Genomic DNA, 26,443 nt, shown 5'->3' on the forward strand with positions numbered 1-26,443 from the left:
CAGGAGGCCGGTCCTGAAGAGGACGTACACAGCAAGCACACTGTTGTACTTGAAGTTTACTTGGGGGTGGGGGTCCCTATGGAGGCTGATGGAGGGGCTCAAGTCCCACATGATTCCCCGGATGTTTTTTTTAAATAAATTTATTTATTTATTTATTTATTTATTTATTTTGGGGCTGTGTTGGGTCTTCGTTGCTATGCGCGGGCGTTCTCTGGTTGCTCCGAGCGGGGGCTACTCTTCATTGCAGTGAGGGCTTCTCATTGCGGTGGCTTCTCATGTTGTGGAGCACGGGCTCTAGGCGCGTGGGCTTCATTAGTTGTGGCACGCAGGCTCAGTAGTTGTGGCTCATGGGCTCTAGAGCGCAGGCTCAGTAGTTGTGGCGCACGGGCTTAGTTGCTCCGTGGCATGTGGGATCTTCCCGGACCAGGGCTAGAACCTGTGTCCACTACATTGGCAGGCGGATTCTTAACCACTGCACCACCAGGGAAATCCCCTGCCTGGATGTTTCTAATACGCATGACAATCTTGCAAGGTTGGTATGATCCCAGTTTTATTCAATGGGCTCAGAAAAGTCTGGTATTTTATCCTGGTGCTCCTGTAGTAAGAAAGCTGTAGGTCTGGCCAACTCCAGGAGGCCCTGGCTGGCTGCTGTGTCCTGCAGATGCCTGGCCATGGGCTGTGACACAGTCCCTGTGCATGCCAGGGCCCTTCAGAGAGCTCTCCGGACACATGTGGTCACACCTGTTTGGTCCCAGTTAGGGGTAAGAGTGGAAGGAAAAAAGACTCAGTCCACACATGGTTGCTGCATCCTCAAGTGTGTGGAATATCCAAGGAACTTACAACAGCAGTGGGGATCAAGAGACTCCAGCCTTGGACTCCGGACTGCAAGTCAGTGTTTTGCCGAGTCACCTTCATATGACATCAGTCATTCTTGAATTCCATAATAGTGCTCATTAGAGGCACAGGTTGGTGGACACACCCATGATCATGATAAATCTCTCTCTCCCTCTCTCTTCTTTACAGCATGACACGAGGAGTGCCAAGTGCTTTCCATGCATTCTCTCAATTTTACGGAATTTTGGATGGGTGCCATTATAGAGATAGAAATCCCTTTTGAAATAGGGCAAAAAAAAATAAACAGGTACTACTAGAGTAGAATTGAACCATTCCTGGGAGATCCAGGAGTGCTTCATGGAGGAAGCAACATGCCACAGGATCTATGTTACTTCCCTCTTTGCTCTCACTGGTTCTTAAGCCCCAAGAGGACCAGGACTTTGCCTGTGTTGTTCCCTCTGTGTCCCCAGCACATAGTAGCGTGCTTGACACCTAGTAGAGAACGAACACTTGTTCATTGAGTGAATTCATAAATAAATGAAATGGACTTTGAAGGTTTAATAGAATTTTGGCTTAACTTGCCAGGTTTGGGACCAGGGAATAGCGCTCAGAATGTACAGAAGGGCCTTGGCCTGTATGTGCAGAAGATGTTTGCCTGTTGAGCTTCTGGGAAAGAGGCCTAGGTATACAACCAAAAGAGATAAAAACATATCCTCACAAAAACTTGGATTCAGATGTTCATTGCAGCATTATTCACAATAAACAAAGAGTAGAACAACCCAGTGCCCATCCACTGATGAACTGATACTCAATACGCCATATGCCCATATAATGGAATGGTACTCATTTATAAAAAGGAATGAAATATCAGTACATACTACGGCATGGATAAGCCTTGAAAACATTTATGCTAAGTGAAAGAAGCCAGTCACAAAGACCACATATCATATGATCCCATTTATATGAAATGTCCAGAAGAGGCAAATCTATAGAGATCGAAAGTAGATTAGTGATTGTCTCAGGCTGGGGGGACAGACAGGGAGATGGGAGATTTGGGAGGTGATAGCTAAAAGGTATGGGATTTCTTGAGTAATAAAAGTGCTCTAAAATTGATTGTGGTGATGGATATATATGTACCCTATGGCATAATAAAAGAAAAAAACATTGAATTGTACATTTTTAAATGAGTAAATATTTTGGTATGTCAGTTATATCTCAATAAAACTATTACAAAAAAATTTTTTTAAGAGGGTTGATTAAGGAAGTACTGGAAAAGGCTAAAGTAGAAACAATCCTCCCCCCACCCCCTCTTTCTGGCTGTCCTTTAAAAAGTCCCTTTTCTGAAGAAATACCTGATCTGTTTTTCCCTCTTTTGTAAACACTTGTAAATTCATTTTCCTCTGACCTCTTTCTGCCAGCTTCTAAATCCAGGGGAGTTAGGCTGGTGGTGGAGAGATTTTTAATGGATGGTCTGTCGATATTTACTGGGCTCTTTAGTAGCTGACAGTGGAGTCTGATGGTTTGGGCATCGGCTAGTTCTTCCTCCCAGGTGTTGACCCAACAGAGTGACACCTGATAAAAGCGAATCCTCTCTCTACCTTCTTTTTTTTTTTTTAATATTTATCTATTTATTTGGTTGTGTGGGATCTTAGTTGCAGCAGGCGGGCTCCTTAGTTGTGGTTCGCCAGCTCCTTAGTTTCAGCATGAATGTGGGATCTAGTTCCCTGACCGGGGATAGAACCCAGGCCCCTTGCATTGGGAGCACAGAGTCTTAGCCACTGGACAACCAGGGAAGTCCCACAGATAAGACTTTTTGAAGGTCTCCTTGGGCCCCTAATTCTTACTTTAGGCCTTTTATGAGCCTGAGAGCGTGATCTCCTGAGACCTCTAGCAGGTGGAAGGAAGGAAGTATTTGAAGGAGGATTTCTTTCCCCCATTCCCCCAACTGCCCTGCCCCCAGTTCACTCACGCCTACAGGGCCAGAAGCACTGGATTCTACCATGAACCAGAATCTTCTGAGCTTCCTGGAGGGCTCTGACCAATGGGAAGAGTTGACAATAGTCTCCTGCACAGAGATCTTGTTCCCTGAAAGCTGGGTTCACCTCTTGGTGGATGTTGAGCCAGTAGACACAACCAAGTCAAAGATCAGGAGAAGGATGTATTATTACTTGCAGCAAGGAAGGAGAACACTGGGGATCTTTCCCAAAGCAGTGTCTCCCCAAACAGCAAAACTGGGGAAGGTTTAAGCTAAGGGTACATACGTATTAATGAAGGGGCTTGAGCAGAGGACTATTAGCACAGCATTGGGGCTAACGTCGACAGAGTCCAAGTCTTATTAGGTGATTGAAGTCGGGAGGGTCAACGTCATCATTCTGTGTCCTCCACGTGGGTGGGGACCTTGTTCCCGCAGAACTCAAAGATATATTGGGGGGACTTCCCTGGTCAGGGAACTAAGATCCCACATGCCATTCAGCCAAAAGAAATACATTTTTTAAAAGGATATATTATTATGTATACCCCTTGAGGAGAAACTAGGACTCTGCTTTATCACTGCACTATTGTTTGACTGCCTTTTCTCTGTTCCTGCATTCCTTTGTTCCCTTAAAATCATTAATTAGTGAGAGCTACTCAAGGGCAAGCATTGTGGCCAGGCTTAGATCACAAAAGGGCTTAGGCCAAAATGGGTTCTCTTGTATCAAGAAAACCATTCCTGGCTCCCTTTCTCCAGGACCCCCTACCCTATCTGCTTACAATCTCCCTTCTCAACACTCTTTTTTCCCACTGGTCCTCGCCAGGGTGGAAAAAAAAAAAAAAAAAAAAAAAACGGAGCCAGAAAAACCTGGGTTTGATTTCTAGTTCCAAAGTTTCTTCACTTTTCCCAGCCTCTAAACAGGTTGTTATGAGGGGATAATTTAAGTTAGAGTCTGTGTAGTGCACCAACCACAGTGTCCATGAAACCGAGCAGGACACTATGGGGCCTTCCTGGTGACAAACTCCCCCCATGTTCCCCACCTCTTGTTTGTAAAAAACCTTTAACTTCCTAGGTCTTCCCCAAGTTCCAAAGAGCAGACTTAATCAGAGGAATTTAAAAATGCAGAAACAAAGGAAAACAGTGAAACCAGACAATATAATAACAGTTTAGCCATAAAACAAAGTCAAGGACCTTTAGTTCCTCCTCAAGGACTATAGATAATATCCTGAACCATATCCTTGAGCTGTTTTGCAGAGACAAACCGCCCCCCATCAAGTTGAGGAAGTTAACTACATTCAGACCACCAGCAGCACTTAGACCCCAGACCGGCTGGAGCCAGAAAACTGATAACTGAGATCACCTTGTTACCGCCTCACCAACTAATTAGAAAGATGTCCATGAGTTGATCACGCACCCCAGACCCTCCCTCTCACTCTGTCTTTAAAAACCCTTCCCTAAAAGCCACCGGGGAGTCCAGGTCTTTTGAGCATGAGCTGTCCGTTCCCCTTGCTTGGCCCTGCAATAAATGCTGTACTTTCTTTCACCACAACCCGGTGTCAATATATTGGCTTTGCTGCACATCTGGGTGAGCGGAACCAAGTTTGGTTTGGTAACGCCCACAAATACACTCTTCAAGTTTACAAAGCTCCTCCCACTTTCTAATGGCCAGAGCAAGATATATAGAAAGTTCTGGTCTTAAAACATGGACAATACCAAATGTTGGCAAGGATGTGAAGCAATGGGGGTTCTTTTCTTTTTTTAATTAAAAGTAGAGAGAGAGAGGAAGCAAGCTCTCTGGAATCTCTTCTGATAAGGGAACTCTGAGGACCTCATCTAAACCTAGCTAATTCCCAAAGACCCCATCTCCAAATACCATCTCACTGGGGGTGAGGGCTTCAACATGTGAAATCTGGGGGGACACGATTCAGTCCCCAGCAGGGAGTTAATACATGTAAGGCACCGAGCGCCCAGCACAGGAAACACGCCCCAGATCAAGAGTGCTGACAACACATGTGAGTATGTTTGTACTCATATAGCTCTTTACGGTTTGCAAAACAGTCTCACCCTCATAATCTTTCCCACTTGGAGCCTCTTAGCCGCCCTCTGAGGTAGGCTTCTTCCAGATGAGAAAACCCAGGAGAGGCTGGGCCATTTGCCAAAGTCACGTGCACTTAAGCAGCTAAGCCTCCTGACTCAGCCCATGTGTTTCCTCTCTCTTCTTCTCAGGTCACTGGCACCACCTTTAGCAAAATGTGTCCCCTTGGACCCACTCCAAGGCTGCCTAGGAGCTCACAAAGGGGTCTGAGTTACAGAGAATTGACGAGTCTGCTTTGGGTCCCATACTTGGGTGTCTCCTGGAATGTGTCAGACTGTTTCTGTCCTAGGTACTAAGTTTCCCCTAGAGACAGATCTGTTGACTTAGCTCTCTGAAAAAGCAGCTCCATGCCGTCAGCAGTGAATACAGAACATATAATCAGCAAAGTCATCAGGAAGAGTGACAATAGGGAAGTATCCCAATTGAGGGTTCTCCATCACTTGGGGCTCAGATGGGAGAAAAGTTTTATTACTGTACACCAGCAGAAATCGTTTCTGAGTATGAGATTCTTTTTGCTAAGGGAAGGTAAACAGTAAACTGTTCCCATTTAAATGCATAGTCATTGCTCTGGCTCATTTTAGAGACCAGTGAGGTCACCACGGATGGATGGTCTGATTTCTCTATCGATTTCGGAAGGCTTGTTTGCTGTAGGTGGACAATAAGTACTTTTCAAAAATCAACTCAGCTTCAGAGAAGATCTTTTATTTCTCATGAATCCTTCTTTTGCTTGAGGATGTCTTTAGATTTTAGAAGTCCATGGTGAGGAGACTTCCCTGGAGGTCCAGTGGTTAAGACTCCATGCTCCCACTGCAGGGGGCACGGGTTCGATCCCTGGTCAGGGAGCTAAGATCCCACATGCTGTGCAGCACAGCCAAAAAATTTCAAAAAAAAAGAAAAGAAAGAAAAGAAAAGAAATCCATGGTGAGATATGAACTCCTTTGTTTCCTCCAGATGTCTACCTGTGTGACCACCCCATCCTCGTCTATTTATGTTGGGTTCCGTGGAGGTGAGAAAACCTCCTCTAATTGGCATTGGTCTGTGACTGGATGAATAAGTATCTTCTGACTGTTAATCATCTAATCTGCGTGTGTGTGAAGGGAAGTAGTGGATTAGTCATCAGGGAGTAGGTGGGGGAAGTTGGTGAATGTGCAACAAGAGCCGAGAAGGGCTTGAGCATTCACTGGGGGCAGGGTACAACCTGAATTCCAGTGAACTGAAAACGGAATCTCAGTTTTCTGCCTTCCGTTCAGCCAGGAGTGGCCTTCAGTCCTGGAGCAGGAGCTTCACACATGCTCATGGCTGGGGTAACAGGCTCCTGAACCCATAAAATAATGGTGCCTCCTGGGCTTCCCTGGTGGCGCAGTGGTTAAGAATCCACCTGCCAATGCAGGGGACACAGGTCCGAGCCCTGGTCCGGGAAGATCCCACATGCCGCGGAGCAACTAAGCCCGTGAGCCACAACTACTGAGCCTGTGCTCTAGAGCCCATGAGCCACAACTACTGAGCCCGTGTGCCACAACTACTGAGCCCGCGTGCTACAACTACTGAGCCCGCGTGCCACAACTACAGAAGCCCGTGTGCCACAACTACTGAAGCCCACATGCCTAAAGCCCGTGCTCTGCAACAAGAGAAGCCACCCCAATAAGAAGCCCGCGCACTGCAACGAAGAGTAGCCCCCGCTCGCCACAACTAGAGAAAGCCTGTGCATAGCAACAAAGACCCAACGCAGCCAAAAATAAAGTTAAAAAAAAAAAAAAAAAAGAACGGTGCCTTGTGCCAGCAGAGGGAATGTGACCTGTAGGAGGCCGACTTCTAGCTGTCAGCAATCTGCTGGTAGCGCTGGGCCAGAGGTCCATCAGGAAGCCGAGGGCAGGAGGACAGGCTGAGCTCGAGCCTGCAGCCAGCTGTTGCCATGAACAAGCACATCAGCTCAAGCCCAGGGGCAGGAGGGGAACCAGGGTCTGTGTGTCTGAGACAAGCCTGAGTTAATCAAGGCAAAAATATCTGTGCTCTGTTAGCAAAAATATCCTTGCTCCCTTTTACGCTTTGCTATTTTCTTGCACTTGAGGTTTTCACCTGGGACCTCCCCTCCCTTTAGATTCAGGTAAAATGGATGGAAAAATTCCATTTTGACGGTCTTTGGATGTTAAATGTGTCCCTAGATGTTGCAAATCTCCAGGTGAAGGAGGATACTGGGGGAGGCGTGCTTGCTTTCTGAAGACGTAAAACTCCACCCTTGTCCAACTTCTTTATTATTTTATTTATGTATTTATGTATTTATTTTGGCCACACCGTGAGGCACGGGGGATCTTAGTGACCTGACCAGGGATCAAACCCTCACCCCCTGCCGTGGAAGCACAAGGTCTTAACCACTGGACCGCCAGGGAACATCCACCAGCCTTGTTCCATTTCTGAAGCTCACACTGAACCTGATGAGTTCAGTAAACCCTCCTGGAGATTTAGGAATAGACCGTGAAGATGGGCAGCTGGAGGCCACGAGGTGGAGGAGGGCTGTACCTTGCAGAAAGGCATCCAGAACACGAGGCACCTCCTTCCAGAAGATGTTCTTTGCGGACCCCGCCGTGCTGGATTTCATGTCGCCCTGACCTCTCCTCTCTCCTTCCCTGCCTCACATACAGCTGCCTCCCCGCTTCTCTGATGTCGGCGTCCTTGCTGACATTCATCCACCCCACAAGGTCTCATCTGTCCCAACCTGGCCTAGCTCAAGATCCGTCCTGTATCGGTTGGAGTTCTGGGTTCAGTTCAGCTCTTTTTAATTTCATTTCTCCAGGAAAGTTCCTTTTGGAAATCCCAACCTTGCTCAGCTGAACGAAGCAGGTCAGGGCAGGACTGCTGTGGGGTTGTGCGTGCACGGAGACTCCACGTTGTCCTGGCCTCCCGGTCCAGGTGCCCCAGGGGAGCCCAGCGTTGGGAGGGGGGTGGAGGTGCAGCTCCTTCGTAGTTGGCACAAGTGAGGCACTCATGCTGCAGAAGCCCTCCCAGGCAAGGGAACATGTTCCAGACACACCTACCAAGGTTGCCCTGAAGATTTCTTCAGGTTTTTTAAATTTATTTTTTATTTTTGGCTGTGCCACAGGGCTTGCGGGATCTTAGTTCCCCGACCAGGGATTGAACCCAGGGCCACGGCAGTGAGAGCGCCAAGTCCTAACCACTGGACCGCCAGGGAACTCCTCAGTTGTTTTTTTAATAGACAATTTTTTAGAGCCTGTTGAGGTTCACAGCAAAATTGATGGGAAGGTACAGAGATTTCCCGTATATCCCCTGTCCCCGGCAAGCATACAGCCTCCCCACTACCGCCATCCCCCACCAGATGGTACATTTGCTACAAGTGATGAACCTACATTTGAACATCATTATCGCCCAGAGTCCACGGTTTACATTACGGTTCACTTTTCCTTTTTTTTTTTTTTTTTTGTGGCTGCATTGGGTCTTCGTTGCTGCGCGCGGGCTTTCTCTAGTTGTGGTGCACGGGCTTCTCACTGTGGTGGCTTCTCTTGTTGCAGAGCACGCGCTCTAGGCATGCGGGCTTCAGTAGTTGTGGCTTGCGGGCTCAGCAGTTGTGGCACGTGGGCTCAGTAGCTGCAGCTCGTGGGCTGTAGAGCGCAGGCTCAGTAGTTGTGGCACACGGGCTTAGTTGCTCCGCGGCACATGGGATCTCCCCGGACCAGGGCTCGAACCCGTGTCCCCTGCATTGGCAGGCGGATTCTTAACCACTGCGCCACCAGGGAAGCCCAGAATGTGGGTTTTGCAGCCCACAAACCTGATGCCAGATCCAGACTCTGCCACTCACTCACTGTGCGAACTGGGACAGGTTAACTGACGTCTGTGAGCCTCGATTTCTTCTGCAAAATAATCAGAGTGGTTATAAGGGTGAAAGGGAGTATCCCAGGTACATTCATCTGCTCAGCCTACTGCAACAGAGAACCACAGACTCGGGGGCTTCAACAACAGAAATTTGCGTCCTCACAGCTCTGGAGGCTGGAGGTCTGAGATCAAGGCGTCAGCAGCGTTGGTTTCTTCTGAGGCCTCTATCCTGGACGTGCGGATGGCCGCCGTCTCTCTCAGCCCTGTGGCGGTCCCTCCTCTGTGCCTGAGCACCGCTGGTGTCTCTCTATGTTCCCATTTCACCTTCTTATAAGTACACAGGTCAGGTTGGATTAGGGCCCACCCTCAAGGCCTGGCTTCATTTTAAGTTAATCACATCTTTAAGGGCTCTATCTCCAAACACAGTCACATTCAGCAGTACTGGGGATTAGGGCTTCAACGTATGAATATTGGGGGGCGGGGGGAACACGCAATTCAGGCCATAACACCAGGGAAAGCTTCTAGCCAAGTAGTGGCCTCCAGAGATCCTCATTATTAGGAGACCCTGCCATTTCCTTCCCCAGCCTCTTTCTCCCTGCTCCTAAATCTGGAATGTTTTTGTGCTTTTGATAATTATGCAGGGGGTGAGAGTAGTATTTTTCACAGAGCTTAATAGTAAAAACTAAGTAAGGGCAAGAAAGAGGAAATGTGAAAAGCCTGCTTAGCACTGCTCTACAGTCTTCCCTCAGGGGCTTCCCTTGGGCTAGTCTTACTAGTCGAGAAACTGTCTGCTGGTTCTGAATATGTGGAAAATGTGTTACTCCCAGGTCAAAAACATGCTGTGGTTACAACCGACCTCTTGTGCCTTTTGTGATGGAGTGTTTGCTGCATAGATGAAGAAAGGGTGTTTAGAGGATATTTCTACATCCACATTAGTGGAGCCTTTTTGGTGAGGTCTCTCTTAGTAGCATTTTTTTTTTTTTGGCCACATTGCATGGCATGCGGGATCCCCAACCAGGGATCGAACCCACGCCCCCTGCCGTGGAAGCGTGGAGTCCTAACCATTGGACCACCAGGGAAGTCCAGTAGCATTCTTATTTATTTTTATTGTCCTTGAAAAAGTCTAAGTAATCTTAAAATGGAAAGGCACCTCAACGTGATTGAGGGCCTTGTACGTGCCAGGTACTGTTGGGAATACAGAGAGGGTCTTGAGAGGCTCTCTGCTCTCCCGGAGGTCAACTGTTTACGACAGCCCATACATCCACTGCCAAAGGTTACAAGGCCGTAGTACTTTCTATAGGTAACTTGAACCCTGGCTGGTGGTCACCGGCCTTGTGCCTGAACAGTGGGGGTGCTAGGATGCTTGCTTCCTCACCAGGTCTCCCTGACATCTGAATACGGAGTTAGATCTCTGTCCTACTTGTCCCCCCCCCCCGCCCCCAGGTTCAAGTATCACTTTCTGCCCAGGTGAGCCTGCCACATTCTTTGATTTGGGCCAAATGGCCTCGATTCCATCAGCTCATGCTCTTGGGATTCGGTTCCCAGACCTGACCTCATCCTGGTCGGGTTTCTTACCATTTACCACTAACTCCCTGAAAGCACGGCCTCCAGAATGGACCCAACCCAGAGCAGTGCAGTGCCTGGGGTGGGATGGGGGACAGCCCTCCCCACCAAGACCCAAGGGCCATTTTCTCCACAAGCAGTGCGGTCATGGATGGTTTCTCTAAAGCCAAGAGTCTTTTTTCTCAAATTCCTAATGTTCAGACTCTTCATTAAATCCTGTGACTTCTCCCTTCTCTGCACTAGGGTTGGGTCAGGGCTACATAATCAAGTCACCTGTCTCTCATCCCCTTTACTGTTATGAATGATAATTTTCATTTATTTATAGTAATGTTGACCCGCTATGGTGTGACAAAGGCCTTGCCTTAAATATTTTATGGATTTCTAAAAGCCTGACCTGTGGTTTGAGCTGCAAAGAGGATGACAGGTACGCCTTTGTCTTTCCAGAACAGTCCCAGGGCGCTGGGAGCCCAAGGACAGGCCAGCCTCTTTCACTCCACTGCAGTCCTCGAAGCAAATTCTTATCTCTGGGTTCCAGGGGACAGGGACTTTGGAATCGCAAAGACAGATTTTAAAATATATGTTATACATACATAACAAGTAAATATAAATGATAATAGCAGGGAATTCCCTGGCGGTCCAGTGGTTAGGACTCCGCACTTTCGCTGCCAAGGGCCTGGGTTCAATCCCTGATCGGAGAACTAAGATCCTGCAAGCAGCGAGGCATGGCCCCAAGAAAGATAATAACAGTCTGCATGTACTTTCAGTGCACAGTGTCATTCAGTCTTCACATCGACCCTGTAAGATCTCGTCACAGATTAGGAAACTGAGGCAGAACAGCTAGGTAACCTGTCCAAGGACCCAGAGCCAGTCAGCACTAAAGCCGGGATGCGGAATCTGCTCACTTGGCTGCGATTCAGCAAATCAGTCAGGAGCAGTAACCAGCGCCACCAAGGGCCCTCCTAGAGCCAGGTGCCGGGAGAAGGTGGTGAGCAGAAAGCCGGGGCGCCCCAGAGCACAGCCCAACCGGCTGGTGGCATTTTACTGGGGAGCCAGATGACCTGTACTTCCACACACACAAACACACACACAGCGCAAACACACACAAACACACACACACACACACACACACACACACACACACACGTCCGTGTCCGGCAAAGGAGGGGGAGAAAGAGAGCAGGCCTGGGGTTCTGACAGAGAATCTGGGACAGCTTTACCAAAGTGACCTCGGAGCTAGACTTTGAAAGACAGGAGAGTCTGAACAGGAGGAAGGGACCTGGGGAGCTGAGGCCCCAGATCCCTCCAGGCAGGGAACAGCAGGAACAAAGCTTTGTGCCGAGGGACAAGGCAGGCGCCTCCCGAGGTCGGCCGGGTGTGGCCAGGGGCCTGGGGGAGAGGACTAAGCAGGGGGAGAATGACTGGGGTGATGGCAGACCCAGCTCGGCTTCTGCTTCGAAGAATTTCTACATACGCTCCTTCCCTGTCGTGCCTTTGGCACTTGGAATTTGTCTTGGCAGCGCCCTCTGCTTCCGATGGTCTCCCCCTCTTTATGTCCACCTGAGTTCCAGGCTAAGAATCAACGCACGTCTTCCCTGAAGCGTTTATTGATCCCGTGCCGGGAAGGACCTCACCGTCCCGAGCTACTGGAGCTAATGCCCTGTGGTCACCCGGGGTGAGTACACTCGGAGCCCCGGGAGGGAGGGACGGCGCCCTGCTCGCCTCGGTCCCTTCCCAGGACCCCGTTTCTGTCCCCGCACGCGGTGCTCACCCCAGCCCCTCCTCTGAGTAAGTCCGTGGACTTGCCCCGGGAGCCCCCTGGCCGCTCAGCCCCCCGCCCCAGGCCACGGCACTCACTGTGCAATAAGCTTCGCTCCTCCGGGGGCAGACGGAGCTAAGCTGGACCCCTGCCTGGTCTGGACCCTCGCACGGTTTGTGGTCCCCTTTCCCAGCAAGCGTGCCGGGCCGAGAAGGAGGACGCCCTGCCTCCTGCCGGCAGGATCTCCAGCAGGAGCCCCTCTGGGTCCACAAAGTTCGCTGGCATTTTACTGTTTCTGTTGGACAGTTCAAACCCAGGACACTTGCTCTTCATTATTACAGACGCAGCAGAATCACGGCGGCGCGTCTCTGTGGGCCCGCTTCCTGCCCCAGGGGAAGAACAGAGGGGCTCCAAGCCGCTCTCTGGTGTGCTGCCCCCGAGTTTGGCTGCAGGTCCCGGGCACCCATCGAGGTTCACCCTGTGGCCCAGGGCGAGGCCGGAGGTCGGGAAATAAAGGGAACACAAAGCCATTTGGTCTCTGTCTCTTACTGTCCAGAAACTTGCTTCTCACTGTGACAGGGAGTGTGGAGGCGAGGCCTCACCCAGGGGGGCCAGTTGTGCTGGGCTCCCTCCCGACTCCGGGGTCCTCCGCAGCCCCAGCCCCTGCAGGAACAAGGGCAAGGTGCACATGGCTCACCTCGCCCACCAGAGGCCTCCTGATGCTTGCTTTGACCCTCCCCTCTGAGCTTTACGCGCTTTGGTGAAGATGAATGGAGGAAGGAGTTAAAGGCCTTCATCTCCTTCTGTGCTTTGCCTCCCAAGCCCTCCTCATTCCTCTTCTCTCTCCTAGAGCTGAAAGGGCTCCTTTGTCAGCCTTAGCGCACTTTCCCAGCCCCATGTGGGGGCCATCGTCCGCTGCCCACATCTGTATCCTTCTTGCTGTATCTTATCTTTCTCCGGGATACACTGAACACCTGTGCAGACTGTTCACTGCACAACCCTGGGGTGAGCCATTCACAGACATGAGGAGGTGAATGCACAAAGGTACACAACCACGTCGTGGGCCCCCTTCTGCATTTCGTACACTGTCTTTGTCACGTCAGAGTCCATCAGAGGCTCCCCTGAGTTGGCGGCTCTGAGGTCCTTTTCCCCTTTTTGAGAAGAGTCTGGCTCAGAGAACTATTTCTCTATTAGAAGAAAAAAAAATTCAGGGATTATGACATAGTGGTAACTAATACTTGGCCTCAGGGTTGGGGAGAAACTAAAGAGGGTGGTGAGGAGTTGGGAGAAATAGAGCATGTAAGCCTTAAAGAAAGGGATAACTTCTGCTCAGTTCTGGAAGATTCTGGCCATAGAAGTGAGCTGTTCTCATCACCCACACAGAGAAAGAAAACTGTCATCAGAGTGATGGAGACATTCTTTCAGGCAGCAGACTGCAGTTCTGAAGGCTGTCTGGCCAGGCAGCACCTATGGGACCTGCAGGATTTTCCTCTTATGATGGCACCATTCTCCCTGCTTTGGTTCCATAACGTCCTTTTTTTTTTTCTTAAATTTATTTTATTGAAGTATAGTTAATTTACAATGTTGTGTTAATTTCTGCTGTACAGCAAAGTGATTCAGTTATACATGTATATACATTATTTTTCAGATTCTTTTCCATTATGGTTTATCACAGGTTATTGAATATAGTTCCCTGTGTTATACAGTAGGACCTTGTTGTTCATAATTTCTTTTTATTTTTTAATTTTGAAAAAATTCTAACCATTTTTTAAAGTTGAAGTATACTTCACTTGCAGTGTCATAGTTTCAGGTGTACAGCAGTGATTCAGTTACACACACACACACATATATATATATGAATATATATATATACCATAATTTCTTGATGAACACATTTTTGTCCTCACAGCAACGCTGGGACATTTGATCTCAGGGATGAGTCTGTCTGGGGACTTCCCTGGTGGTCCAGTGGTTAAGTGCTTCCAACACAGGGGGTGTGGGTTCGATCCCTGGTTGGGGAGCTAAGATACCACATGCCATGCAGTGCAGTCAAAAAAAAAGAATGAAAAAAAAAAAAGGGATGAGTCAGTCTGGATGCAGCGGTGCCCTTACTAGTCCTCAAGCCGTGAGCTAGTTCTTGGTGGTAAAGAGGAGGGCGACCAGGAGGGTGTGTACTCGGGGAATCCCATGAAGAATGCATTCCAAGGAGCTCTACACAATCGCTCGCCACACAGACCTGCTGGGTTAGGGTTCCTGGTGGGCCAGAGAGTGGCGTGGAGCTGGGGGCCGCGTTCAGTAGCAGTTCAGGGAGGGCCAGGGTGTGAGGGGAGTGGCCCCTACGAGTGAGTGGGAATTTGTGGATGAGGATAAACAGCTGTCCAGAGGTGTCCCCTGCGGGCCCCAGGCGCTGGGGCTGATCTCCAGAGTACGCTGGACTCTCCCACAGGGGAAGGGTCTCCCCTGAGCCCCGGGGCTGCTGGTCCAGCCATCCTGTCAGGCAGACGCTGAGGCTGGGGTTCTAGTGAGAGCCAGGGGTGGTAAGGGCTGCGAAATGAGGCCAGGTCCCCGCTATGGGCTGAATTGTGCCCCTTCCCAAATTCATCTGTTGAAGCCCCCGTATCTCAGTGTGACCGTATTTGGAGATAAGGTCTTCCAAGGGGTGACTGAGTTAGAATGAGGCCTTTAGGGTGGGCCCTCATCCAATCTCACTGCTGTCCTTATAAGAAGAAAAACTGTAGAGACCAGGCAGAGGACACAGAGGGGAAAAGACCACATGAGCACATGGTGAGAAGGAGACTGTGATACTGTGATATATAAAAAATATATATTTGGTCACCCAGATGACCAAAATATATTCCTCATGTATATTTGGTCTCTGTCCACAGTTCCTGACTCACAGCTCCCCACACCCTTGGGACTTCCTAAGGGTTGAGAGTGATAAATGTGAATGGGGTGACTTTTGGATCCCATCTAAGGATGAGGGCTGGTTGCCAGGGAGACCAACCAAGTGACTACGCGGTTGGAACTTCCAGTCTTGCCCCCAACCCCTGTGGAGGTGGGTGGGGCTGGAGGTTGGATCAGTTGCCATCACCAATGATTTAATCAACAATGCCTATGTAATGAAGTATCCAAAAAACCCAAAGGGATTGAGTTTGGAAAGCTTCTGGGTTGGTGAACACGAAATTCAGGGAGAGCCGTGTGCCCGGAGAGGGCATGGAAGGGCCCCATCTCTTGCCATATACCTTGCCCTGTGCATCTCCTCCACCTGGCTGTGCTTGAGTTACGTTCTTTTGTAATAAGCCAGTCATCTAGTAAGTAAAATGTTTCTCTGAGTTCTGTGAGCTGCTCTAGCAAATTAACTGTGTCTGAAGTGGGGGAGAGGGGCAGTCTTGTAGGACTGAATCCTTAACCTGTGGGATCTGAAGCTATCTCTGGGTAGACATGTTAGAGTTGAGTTGAATTGTAAGATACCCTGGTGGTGTCTGAGGACTGTCTGTTGGTATGGGGGACCACCGCCCACCCCAATTAGAATTGGGTTCAGGAACCTAATTTAGTGACCATCCGTAAGCCAAGGAGAGAGGCCTCAGAAGAAACCAACATTTCTGACACCTTGATCTCAGAGTTCCAGGCTCCAGAACTGTGAAAAAATTAATTTCTATTGTTTAAGTAAAGAAACTGAGGGTGGCTTCCAGCCAAAAGCCAGCTAGGACCTAAGGCTCTCATCAGTCCGACAGCCCCAAAGGAACTGACAACCACAGAAGTGAGTTTGGAAGTGGATCCTCCCTGAGCTGAGCCTTCAGACAAGACCTCAACCTTGGCCAACTACAGCCTTGTGAGAGACCCTGAGCAGAGGACAGCAAAGCTGTGTCCAGATTCCTGACCCACAGCAGCCGTGTGATTGTAGAAGTGTTTTAAGGAATGGTGTGCTAATGTTACTTGCCAGTAAGTAAGTAACACAATCCTGAAATAGCTCTTTGAGATGGAGGCTGGAGTTTATTCTGGGCCCAGTTAACATTGGCCTGAGGCAGACTCCTCGACTATACCTGGAAACTGGAGTCTCCTGGGATGAATCACCTCTCCACTGGCTCTCAAATTCCTCATTGATGAAATGAGAAGTTTGGACAGATTTCCAAGGTCTCTTCTGGTGCCAACTTTCTACGATATAATTAAGAGGCCACAGCCAGCACACTTGGGTTGGTTGGCTTGTGGCAGCCCATTGACACGTTGTTTAAAAGCCAGTGTTTGGCATTTCAGAGTTTTGCAGAAGGCAGCCGGAGTGGGTCAAATAGTATCTCCCCAAATTCGTGTCCTTCCAGAAGCTCAGGGTGTGACCTCATTTGGAATGAGGGTCTCTGCAAATGTAATTAGGTTGAGATCCTACTGGATTAGGGTTGGCCCTCCCAAATCCAATAACTGGTGTCTTTATAAGAAGAGGAAGGGAATTCCCTGGTGGTCCAGTGGTTAGGACTCGGTGCTTTCACTGCTGTGGGCCTGGGTTCGATCCCTGGTCGGGGAACTAAGATCCCACAAGCTGCACCACACAGCCAGGAAAAAAAAAAAAAGAGGAGGACACACAGAGACACACTGAGAAGAAGGGGGTATGAAGGTAAGAAGACAGAGGCAGAGATGAGAGTGATCAGCTACAGGGTGAGGAATCCAAGACTGCCAGGAATCACCAGAAGCTACGAGAGAAACAAAGAAGGATTCTTTCCTAGATCCTTTGACGGGAGCATGGACCCGCTGACACCTTGATTTTGGACTTCTGATCTCCAGAACTGTGAATGAATAACTTTCTACTGTTTTCAGTCCAGTTTGTGGTAATTTGATATGGCAGCCCTAGGAGACTCATACAACAGCATATTTATTTTCTTTTAAATTTATGTATGCTATACAGAAGTCATTGATATTCCTGGAATTTTCATGAAGTATAGATATTCCACGATGTGGCTATGAAAAAGGATGATTTTGAAGATTTTCAGGTACTATTATAAACAGTTTTCCAAATGAAGAACAGAAAGCAGAATTATGTACAGTGTGATTATGACCGGGTAAAAAGGAGACCCATTGCAGAGGGAAAGCTGAAATAGTAGGACTGTGGAAGATTTTCTCCCTTTTAATTTTTCAAAATCCTTTAATATGTTTATATTCACTTCTGTGGAAAATATTATAGGAAAATTGCATAAAAGGAATCCAGATTTTTAAGAGAGTATGTGAAACACATAGGTGATGGAATATGATAATGATGTGAGCTTGTGACCCCACTACCCACCCAGGAATAACAGTGTTAGCCATGAAAGTGCATCACCTGTATACTTTTTCCCTATCTACCCCCTCCCTCCCAGAGGTAATAAATATTCAAAGTTGAACCTCTATCACTATTTTACCTTTTTAAAAATAGTATTGCTGTGAATTATGAATCTGTAAATGGTAATTGTTCAGTCCTATTTATTTTGAGGTTTATTAGAATGGTGTACATCCTAGTTTTGTGACATGCTTTTTTGGTTCCATGTTATACGCCTAACATTGATCCATATTGATTTATATAGCTGTTCTTCACTCAGTTTCGTTGCTGTATAGCCTGCTTTTCAAATGTATTCATTTATGGCTTTGTCCAGGTATTTGGGAATAAAGGAATACAGGTGGGGAAAAAGGAAAATCAGATTTTGAGACAAAATTTTCAGAGAGCCAATCTCTGCACGCAGGGACCTGGGGCATGATTTGACCAAGTCATGGTTGTTTTCTTTCCTCTTTCCCTCCCGGTTTGCGTATTTCCTTGCCTGCTGCCAGGACATGATTTCAGAGGGTTGCGTGCTTACCGGACCTGAGCCTGCCCAGCCCGGCTCCCATTTCAGGAAGACCCGAGGGCAGAGCCCCTGGACGGCTCAGGGCAGGGAGCAGACCTCACAGCTCAGCGAAACTCTGCTGCTTTCTTCGGAAGTGGTTAGGAAAGGTCTTTTATTTTGGGCATTTTTGCTTCCTCTCTGTATCTTTGGCCCATGCAGTGACCTCAGCGTCTCCTGACTGTGGAGTCACATGCCTTTCTCTACCTTGGAGTCTGAGCTTTATAAAGCCCCAGCTCTTCGGCAATAGGTAATGTGTGGGCCTGATGTCAACAGCGTGGACAAGTCTCTCCGCCGCTCTCTATCCGTCCATGTGAGCGCAGTGACTCCTGAGGCGCCCCGATTTGAGCCTCCCTAGAGGAACCCACAGCGCACACTGTCCTGAGACAGGCCCTGACCCGCTAATGACAGCCCTCATGTGCTGCTTTGGTTTACAAAGCCTCTGCAAACACACTCCCATATGATTCCTGCAGCAACCCTGCGGGCAGGCTCTCCAAGTTCATTTGACGGAGGGGATGGTCCATTGTCAAGTGGGACAATGGGGTGGGAAAAGTGTGGTCAGAGAAGACGCTGGCATTTATTTATTAAGGCTCTTCTCTGGGCCTTGCCCAGCACTGGGTGCACTGTACACGCTTGACCCTTTAAACAAACTTGTGAGGCAAGTAGTATTTTCATGCTATTTAAAAAAAAAATACAACTGTTATGTTCCTCCCTCCACCCCCCACATTCATATGTTGAAGTCCTTAGCCCCCTTGGATGTATTAGGTGGTGGGGTCTTTGGGAGATAATTAAGTTTACATAAAATTATGCGATTGGGGCCCCCATGATGGGATGAGTGTCCTCACAGGAGAAAGATCAGAGCTCTCTCTCCAGCACGTGAGGACACAGTGACAAGGCGGCTCTCACCCAGATACTGGATCTGCTGGCACCTTGGTCTTGGGTTTCCAGCCTCCAGAAATGTGAGAAGTAAATGGTGGGTAAGCTACCCAATCTATGCTATCCTTGTTATTGATTCTGAATTGACTAGGACAATAACCAGGCTCAAAGTGTGGAGTGACACAGCAACCAGGGGAAGAGCAGGAACTGAAACTCTGCCCTGGGTCTCAGGTCTAGTGCTTTTGCCTATCGCTAACTACATTTTGAGCAACCGATCACACAAAAACTAGTACAGGCATACTTCAGGGTGCTGTGGGTTTGGTTCCAGGCCACCTCAACAGAGCGAATACTGCAATAAAGCGAGTCACATGAATTTGTTTCCCGGTGCATGTAAAAGTTATGTTTATGCTATACTGCAGTCTGTTATGCATGCAACAGCACTAAGACTAAAACAATGTACAGGGAGTTCCCTGGCAGTCCAGTGGTGAGGACTCTGCGCTCCCCCTGCCGGGGCCCTGAGTTCAATCCCTGGTTGGGGAACCAAGATCCCACAAGCCGTGCGGCTCAGCCAGAAGAGAAAATAATAATAGTAAAATAAAACAATGTACATACCCTAACTAAAAAATACTTTCTTGCTAAAAAATGCTAACCCTCATCTGAGCCTTCAGCAAATGACAATCTTTTTGCTGGTGGAGGGTCTCGCCTCGATGTTGAAGGCTGCTGACTGATCAGGGTGGTGGCTGCTGAAGGCTGGGGTGGCCGTGACAATTGCTTAAAATAAGACCACAGTGAAATGTGCCTCATCCATTGCCTGTTCCTTTCATGAATGATTTCTCTGTAGCAGGCAATGCTGTTTGATAGCATTTTACCCAAAGTAGGACTTTGTTCAAAATTGGAGTCAATCCTCTCAAACCCTGTCACTGCTTTATCAACTAAGTTGATGTCATATCCTAAATTCTTCACTGTTGTTTCAACAATCTTCACAGATTCCATCTCAAGAAACCACTTTCTTTGCTCATCCATAAGAAGCAAATCCTCGGGGCTTCCCTGGTGGCGAAGTGGTTGAGAATCCACCTCCCAATGCAGGGGACACGGGTTTGATCCCTCGTCCGGGAAGATCCCACATGCCGCAGAGCAGCTAAGCCCATGTGCCACAACTACTGAGCCTGTGCTCTAGACCCCGCGAGCTACAACTACTGAGCCTGCATGCCACAACTACTGAAGCCCGTGCGCCTAGAGCCTGTGCTCTCCAACAAGAGAAGCCACTGCAATGAGAAGCCTGCGCACCACAACGAAGAGTAGCCCCTGCTCATTGCAACTGGAGAAAGCCCATGCGCACAGCAACAAAGACCCAACTCAGCCAAAAATAAATAAATAAAATAAGTAAATTAAAAAAGAAAAAGCAAATCCTCACCCATTCAAGGTTTATCATGAGATTGTAGCAATTTAGTCACATCCTTAGGCTGCACTTCTAATTCTAGTTCTCCTACGGTTTCCACCACATCTGCAGTGACTTCCTCCACTGAAGTCTTGAACCCCTCCAAGTCATCCATGAAGGCTGGACTCAGCTTCTTCCACACTCCTGTTCATGTTGATATTTGGACCTATTCCCATGAACCATGGATGTTCTTAATGGCATCTAGAATGGTGAATCCTTTTCAGAAGGTTTTCAGTGGACTTTGCCCAGGTCCATCAGAGGAATCTCTATCTATGGCAGCTATAGCCTTATGAAATGTATTTCTTAAAGAGTAAGACTTGAAAGTCAAAAGGACTCCTTAATCCATAGTCTGCAGGCATTGTGTTAACAGGCATAAAAACAACATTAATGTTACTGTACGTCTCCATCAGATGATGGGTGACCAGGTGCATTGTCAATGAGCAGTAATATTTTGAAAGGAATCTTTTATTCTGAACAGTAGGTCTCAACATGAGCTTAAAATAGTCAGTAAACCATGCTGTAAACAGATGTCATGTCATCCAGGCCTTGTCGTTCCATTTATAGAGCACAGGCAGAGTAGATTTAGCATAATTCTTAAGGGTCCTAGGAATTTGGGAATGGTAAGTGAGCACTGGTTTCAACTTAAAGTCACCAGATGCATTAGCCTAACGAGAGAGTCTGCCTGTCCTTAGAATCTTTGAAGCCAGGCATTGACTTCTCCCCTCTAGCTATGAAATTCCTAGGTGGCATCTTCTTCCAATATAAGGCATTTCGTCTACACTGAAAATCTGTTCTTTAGTGTAGCTGTTATGGATTCCAAGCTTGCACTGCATTTAGGCCCCTATAGGACAATGATGGAAGGGAAACTGCCCTGCCCTGGCAGTGGCTCCTGGTCCACATTGGGTGCCCTACTGGGTCTTAGATCATGATACCAGGCCAAGTCCCTGTGTCCCAGGAACTAACACAGGATTTTCTAATCGAACCCTACAAGGAGGGGGAGCCAGTACCACAGCTTCCTGAGCCCCAGTGTCGGGAATTGGGGCTGGATGGGAACGAGAGGCAGTGGGAGGGGTGGGTATGTTGGCATAACAGCTGGAGCAGCTGGGACAGCCAGCTTGGCCAGAGGTTGGAGCACCATATCCTAAACCTTGTTCCCTTTCTTTTCTTCCTGTATGACAGATTTTCCCTTGGGTTTCTCTTACCATATGGTGACAATTGTCTGACTTTTTCCCACCCTGATATAAGAGCACAAATGCTTTCACATAGAGGATTTCATCTTTCGTCCTCGCGTCTTCACAGAATAGCTATAGAGCCACTCAAAGGCCACCGTGAAACCATAAATAGCAACTGATCATCTCTAACCATTCATTAAAAGGATGCCTTTTTGCCTTGGCATCAACCAACTGGGCTGAATTCTGGGATGGGGCTTTTGGTGATTTTAGAACCAAGTGGGAACTTTCTCTTTTCCCTGGGAATGTCCCGCTTTTGGACAAGAGCAGACAGGTTTTTTGGTTCTTTTCCTCAATTTGACATCAGTCTGTAAATGGAGAAATGGTACCAAAACAAAAATGAAATGAGAAACCCAAAGAACAAACAGAAAGCCCTAAATAAACCCTCAAGTTTTGTCTCGGGGTTTTACATATCACAAGAACCATCAACCCAACCCCCATGCGATGTGACTCCCTGGCCAGGCCAATGATACAGGAGACCACAAACGATGTAATTAACACAGCAAGGGTGACAGTACATGGTGCACAGGGTCCCAAGATAAGCCTGCCTAAGCCACTCCTGGAGACCCTAACAGGCACTGCAGTCACACATTGTAACAATAAAATATCACCTTCCTGTCAGTCATGGGTTCACAGCTGTAATCAGACCGCTTATGCAAAATGCACCCCAGAGGACTTTCTTTAGGGACAGTTGAAACATTCCCCAATTTTTAAAGACAGAAATACCAGACAAGCAAAACACACATGGCACACGCGAATGCTAGCATCCAAAGAAACAAACGAACTGGTTCACAGATCAGGTGCAAGTCTAGCAACTAATTCCTCTCTCCAACAGGGTACCCCACTCAAATACAAAGCAAATTGGCTTATTCTGGAGGAAAAAAAGCCCCAAACAGAGGAAATAAAATTTCTGGCTGTACACCAGAGTGACTTACCCTACTGTATTGAGCCCGTCAGCTCCCAGATGTCAATTCCCTGCTCCATTTGCCAAGGGGCAGCCAGTGCTCCTTCAGAGAATTTTGAAGGAGTCTCAGGACAGGTGGTCCCAGCAGCTGCCCGGGCCTTACCAGAAAATTCCCCAATCTGGGGCCTGCAGGCCACAAGCAGCAAGGCTCCTGGCTGGCTTCAGAAGATGGTAGACTCGTGTCCCAAGGAGCCATCTTCCCCTAGTTAGAATTCAGACTTCTTTTCTACCGAAAGGGGTGGGAGTAAAGTCCTGGTTCAGTCAGCCTCCAGAGGGGACAGGTTAATTTCTTCCTTCCTGCAGCCATTCACAGGTGGGCTTGGTCCGGATGTTTCCTGGGAGCGAAACGCAGGTATTTTAGCTGAATGCTCACTACCTGGGGGGCAGGGTTCCCAGAGATGGGCCATTATGCATCATTTAAGCTTCTGGGAAACATCCTTTTAGCGATTAACTTGTAATAGAATACAAAGGTCTTCCTTATTACACAGCCACCTTCGTGAATTCTCTGAGCTGGATCTCTTGGGCTCTACGGCGTCTACATCAGCACTTGCTGCTTCACGCTGCACTTTCACGTGGTGGAGACGGCTTCTTTCCTTCAACCTCATGAACCCGTCTCTGCTAGCGTCACTTTTCTTTGGCAGCTTCCTCATCTGTCAGCCTTCAAAGAAATGAAGAGAGTTAGGGCCTTGCTCTGGATTAGGCTTTGGGTTAAGGGAATGTTGTGGCTGGTTTGATCTTCTATCCAGACCACTAAACGCTTTCCATATCACCAATAAGGCTGATGAGTTTCAACACATGCCTACATTGGGACTTCCCTGGCGGTCCAGTGCTTAAGACTCCACACTTCCAATGCAGGGGGCACAGGTTCCATCCCTGGTCGGGGACCATACTTCCCTTCCCCCAAAGTTTCCTTGTGCCCCTTTGTAATTCATCCCTACTTTCACCCTTGTCCCCAGGCAACCACTGATAAGCTGTTTGTTACTGAGTATTTTCATTTTTGAGAATTTTAGATTACTGGAACCGCACAGTGCGTTCTCTTTTATGTCTGGTTCCTTGCATTCAGCATAATGATTTTGAAAATCGTCCATGTTATTATGTGTATCGATAGTTTGTTCCTTTTTTAAAAAACTTTTTTTATTGAGATATAGTTGTTTTACAATGTTGTGTTAGTTTCTACTGTACAGTGGAGTTCCCTTTGAGTTTGTTCCTTTTAAAAAATTAAACAATATTAACAGCTTTATTGGGGTACAATTGGCATACAATAAACTGCATGTATTTAACGTATACACTTTGATAAACTTTGACCCATGAATATGCACAATGAAACCATCACATTAATCAAAATAATGAAAACATCCATCACTCCCCAAAGTTTTCTTGTGCCCCTGTGTAATCCCTCCCTGCTGCTTTTCTCTGTACACCGCCCCCAGCCCCAGGCAACCACTGATTTGGCTCTAACTATGGATTCAACTACATTTTCTAGAATTTTATATATGTGGAATCATATAGTATGGGGTCCTTTTTGTCTTTTTTTTTTTTTAAATAAATTTATTTATTTATTTATTTATGGCTGCGCTGGGTCTTCGTTGCTGCCCGCAGGCTTTCTCTAGTTGCGGTGTGCAGCCTTCTCATCGTGGTGGCTTCTCTTTTTTTTTTTTTTTTTGTGGTATGCGGGCCTCTCACTGTTGTGGCCTCTCCCGTTGCGGAGCACAGGCTCCGGACGCGCAGGCTCAGCAGCCATGGCTCACGGGCCCAGCCGCTCCGCGGCATATGGGATCCTCCCAGACCGGGGCACGAACCCGCATTCCCTGCATCGGCAGGCGGACTCTCAACCACTGCGCCACCAGGGAGGCCCATGTGGTGGCTTCTCTTGTTGCAGAGCACGGGCTCCAGAGCACAGGCTCAGTAGTTGTGGCTCACGGACTTAATTGCTCCGGGGCATGTGGGATCCTCCCAGACCAGGGCTCGAACCCGTGTCCGCTGCACTGGCAGGCGGATTCTTGACCACTGCACCACCAGGGAAGTCCCTTGTCTGGCTTCTGGTATGTCGATTCGTCTCTGTAGGTACATGCTCACTTTTTTTTTTTTTTATTACTGAGTAGTATTCCATTGAACAGACCACAGTTTGTTTTATTCACTCACCATGGATGGAAGTTTGGGTTGTTTCCATTTCTTGGCTATTATAAAGAAAGGTGCAATGAACACTTGAGCGCAAGTCTTTGTGTGAATCAGTATTTTAATTCCTGCTGAGTAAATACCTAAAAGCGGAATGGCTAGATCGCCTGTAGGTGTACGCTGAATTTTTCAAGCAACTGTCAAACTGGTTTTCTAAGTGGTTATACCTTTTTACTCTCCCACCAGCAGTGTGTGAGTTCCAGCCCCTCCGCACCCTCACCAGCACCTGCTGTGGTCATCCTTTAGTGTAACAGGCCAGTGGGTAGGCAGTTGTATCTTATCATGGTTTTAATTTGCTGATGACTAGAGCTATAAAACACTTTTTCATGTTCTTATTGGCCATTCATATACCTTCTTTGGTGAAATGTTTATCCAAGCCTTTTGCCCATTTTTGAAATGGGGCCATTTGTCTTCTTCTGAGTGAGTGAAATGCAAAGTCTAGAGAGTGCTGCAAACATGTAACTTATTTGCACAGGGACAGTGCGCCCTGCGTCGTTTTCCTTCTGACTTTTAGAGCTTGCCGCCCACATCAGGTGGTGGTGGTGGTAGAGGGGAACTATAAGGACCTGGGCAAATGCAGCCAACAGGGTCACATGCAGAGTACGCGGGTGGGGTGAGGTTGGCGGGCCTCTTATGGCATCGTAACCTCTGAAAGAGGGTCCATGTATCTGGAAAGGTCACTGCGTCTGGGCACTCCTTCCCACATTTTTGATCCCAGCCCCTATATGGCTCCAGGTTGAAATCCCCTCAAACTACGGACATACAAATTACCAGGAAATGTGGCTGCAAAGTGCAAACACCAGAGCTTCATCTTATCACCAAACTGATGTCTGTGTACAGCCGAAGCAGCCAGGATGTGGGTTTGGTGGTCTTTGCTCTGCTGCCTGTGGGAGGTTTTGTGGATCACAGGGCAATGATTTGCCAGTAATGATGACTGGGGTGAGGCTATTAATAATTCTCGACACTTACTGAGCACACAACAATTTACAAAGTTTGTCCTTGCCTAGTATCCGTTTTCCCTTTGAGATGGGCAGGGCATTGGTCAGTGTGCCCATTTTACAGGGAAACTGACTGAGGGTCTGACAGGCTGGGAGTGATGGAGGCGGGACTCCTCCTCCAGCCCAGAGAGCCTGGTGGAGTCATTCCCAGGGCAGCCTCAGCATCGCATGGCTGTGACCTCCCAGTTTACCTGCTTCAGGTGTACCTTCTCTTCTCTCTTTTCCCTGTGGATCCCGCCTTCCCATTTTTATTTATTGAACAAACATACACTGTTCACCGAACAAAGAACGAAATGAGAAACAAGTGTACTTACTGGACTCCGGAGCCAGAGAAACCCGAGTCAATCCTATAATCTCAAGGGACCAGTTTCCCCCGAGACTCGCAAACAGGCCGCCGCCTTTCGGGCCCTCTCGTCGTATGTAGATTGGACAGACCCTCTTCTGGAGCCTCACGCTGAAGCCAGCCAAGAGCTGGCGCCCTGAGTTTGCATTCGTTTCGAATTCAGACTGCGGGTGGGTCCCTGGAACCCCACGAGCCACGGTCTTCCCGGCGAAGCTCCAGGCTCCACGCCCCAGGCCGCCTCTCTAGCCGCCGCGAGCCCGCGGCATCCTCCGTTACTGCCGACAGCGCCACCCAGCGGCTCACCTGGGAACAGTCGCCACCGCCCGGAGAAAGGGAGGGGCTTCTGGGCGCGGAGCGGTGGGGAGAGACCTGCTTTGGTCCCGATCCGCTGGGTCGGATGGAAACCACCCCAGGTCGGGGGGGGGGGCGCCTTCTCACCGTGGAGAACGGACGGCGACACGCAAGCCAGCTAGAGCCACCTCCGTTGCTTCTGCTGCCGTGACTTAAGGTTTTCCCGTCCCCGGAGTGGGCTCTG

At 48.4% G+C, this 26,443-nt stretch overlaps 1 long non-coding RNA gene across 1 annotated transcript; it reads right to left on the reverse strand.

The window, feature by feature from the left end:
• Positions 1 to 22,363: 22,363 nt before the first annotated feature.
• Positions 22,364 to 26,126, reverse strand: LOC309804810. Its single transcript, XR_014294170.1, has 2 exons — positions 25,880 to 26,126; positions 22,364 to 23,050 (listed from the first exon to the last, which is right to left on the reverse strand). It is a non-coding gene; the product is annotated as an uncharacterized lncRNA (long non-coding RNA).
• Between the last annotated feature and the right edge of the window lie 317 nt (positions 26,127 to 26,443).

The sequence above is a fragment of the Mesoplodon mirus genome (genome assembly GCF_964341445.2).
Source record: "Mesoplodon mirus genome assembly, chromosome: 1".
NCBI classification, from domain to species: Eukaryota; Metazoa; Chordata; class Mammalia; order Artiodactyla; family Ziphiidae; genus Mesoplodon; species Mesoplodon mirus.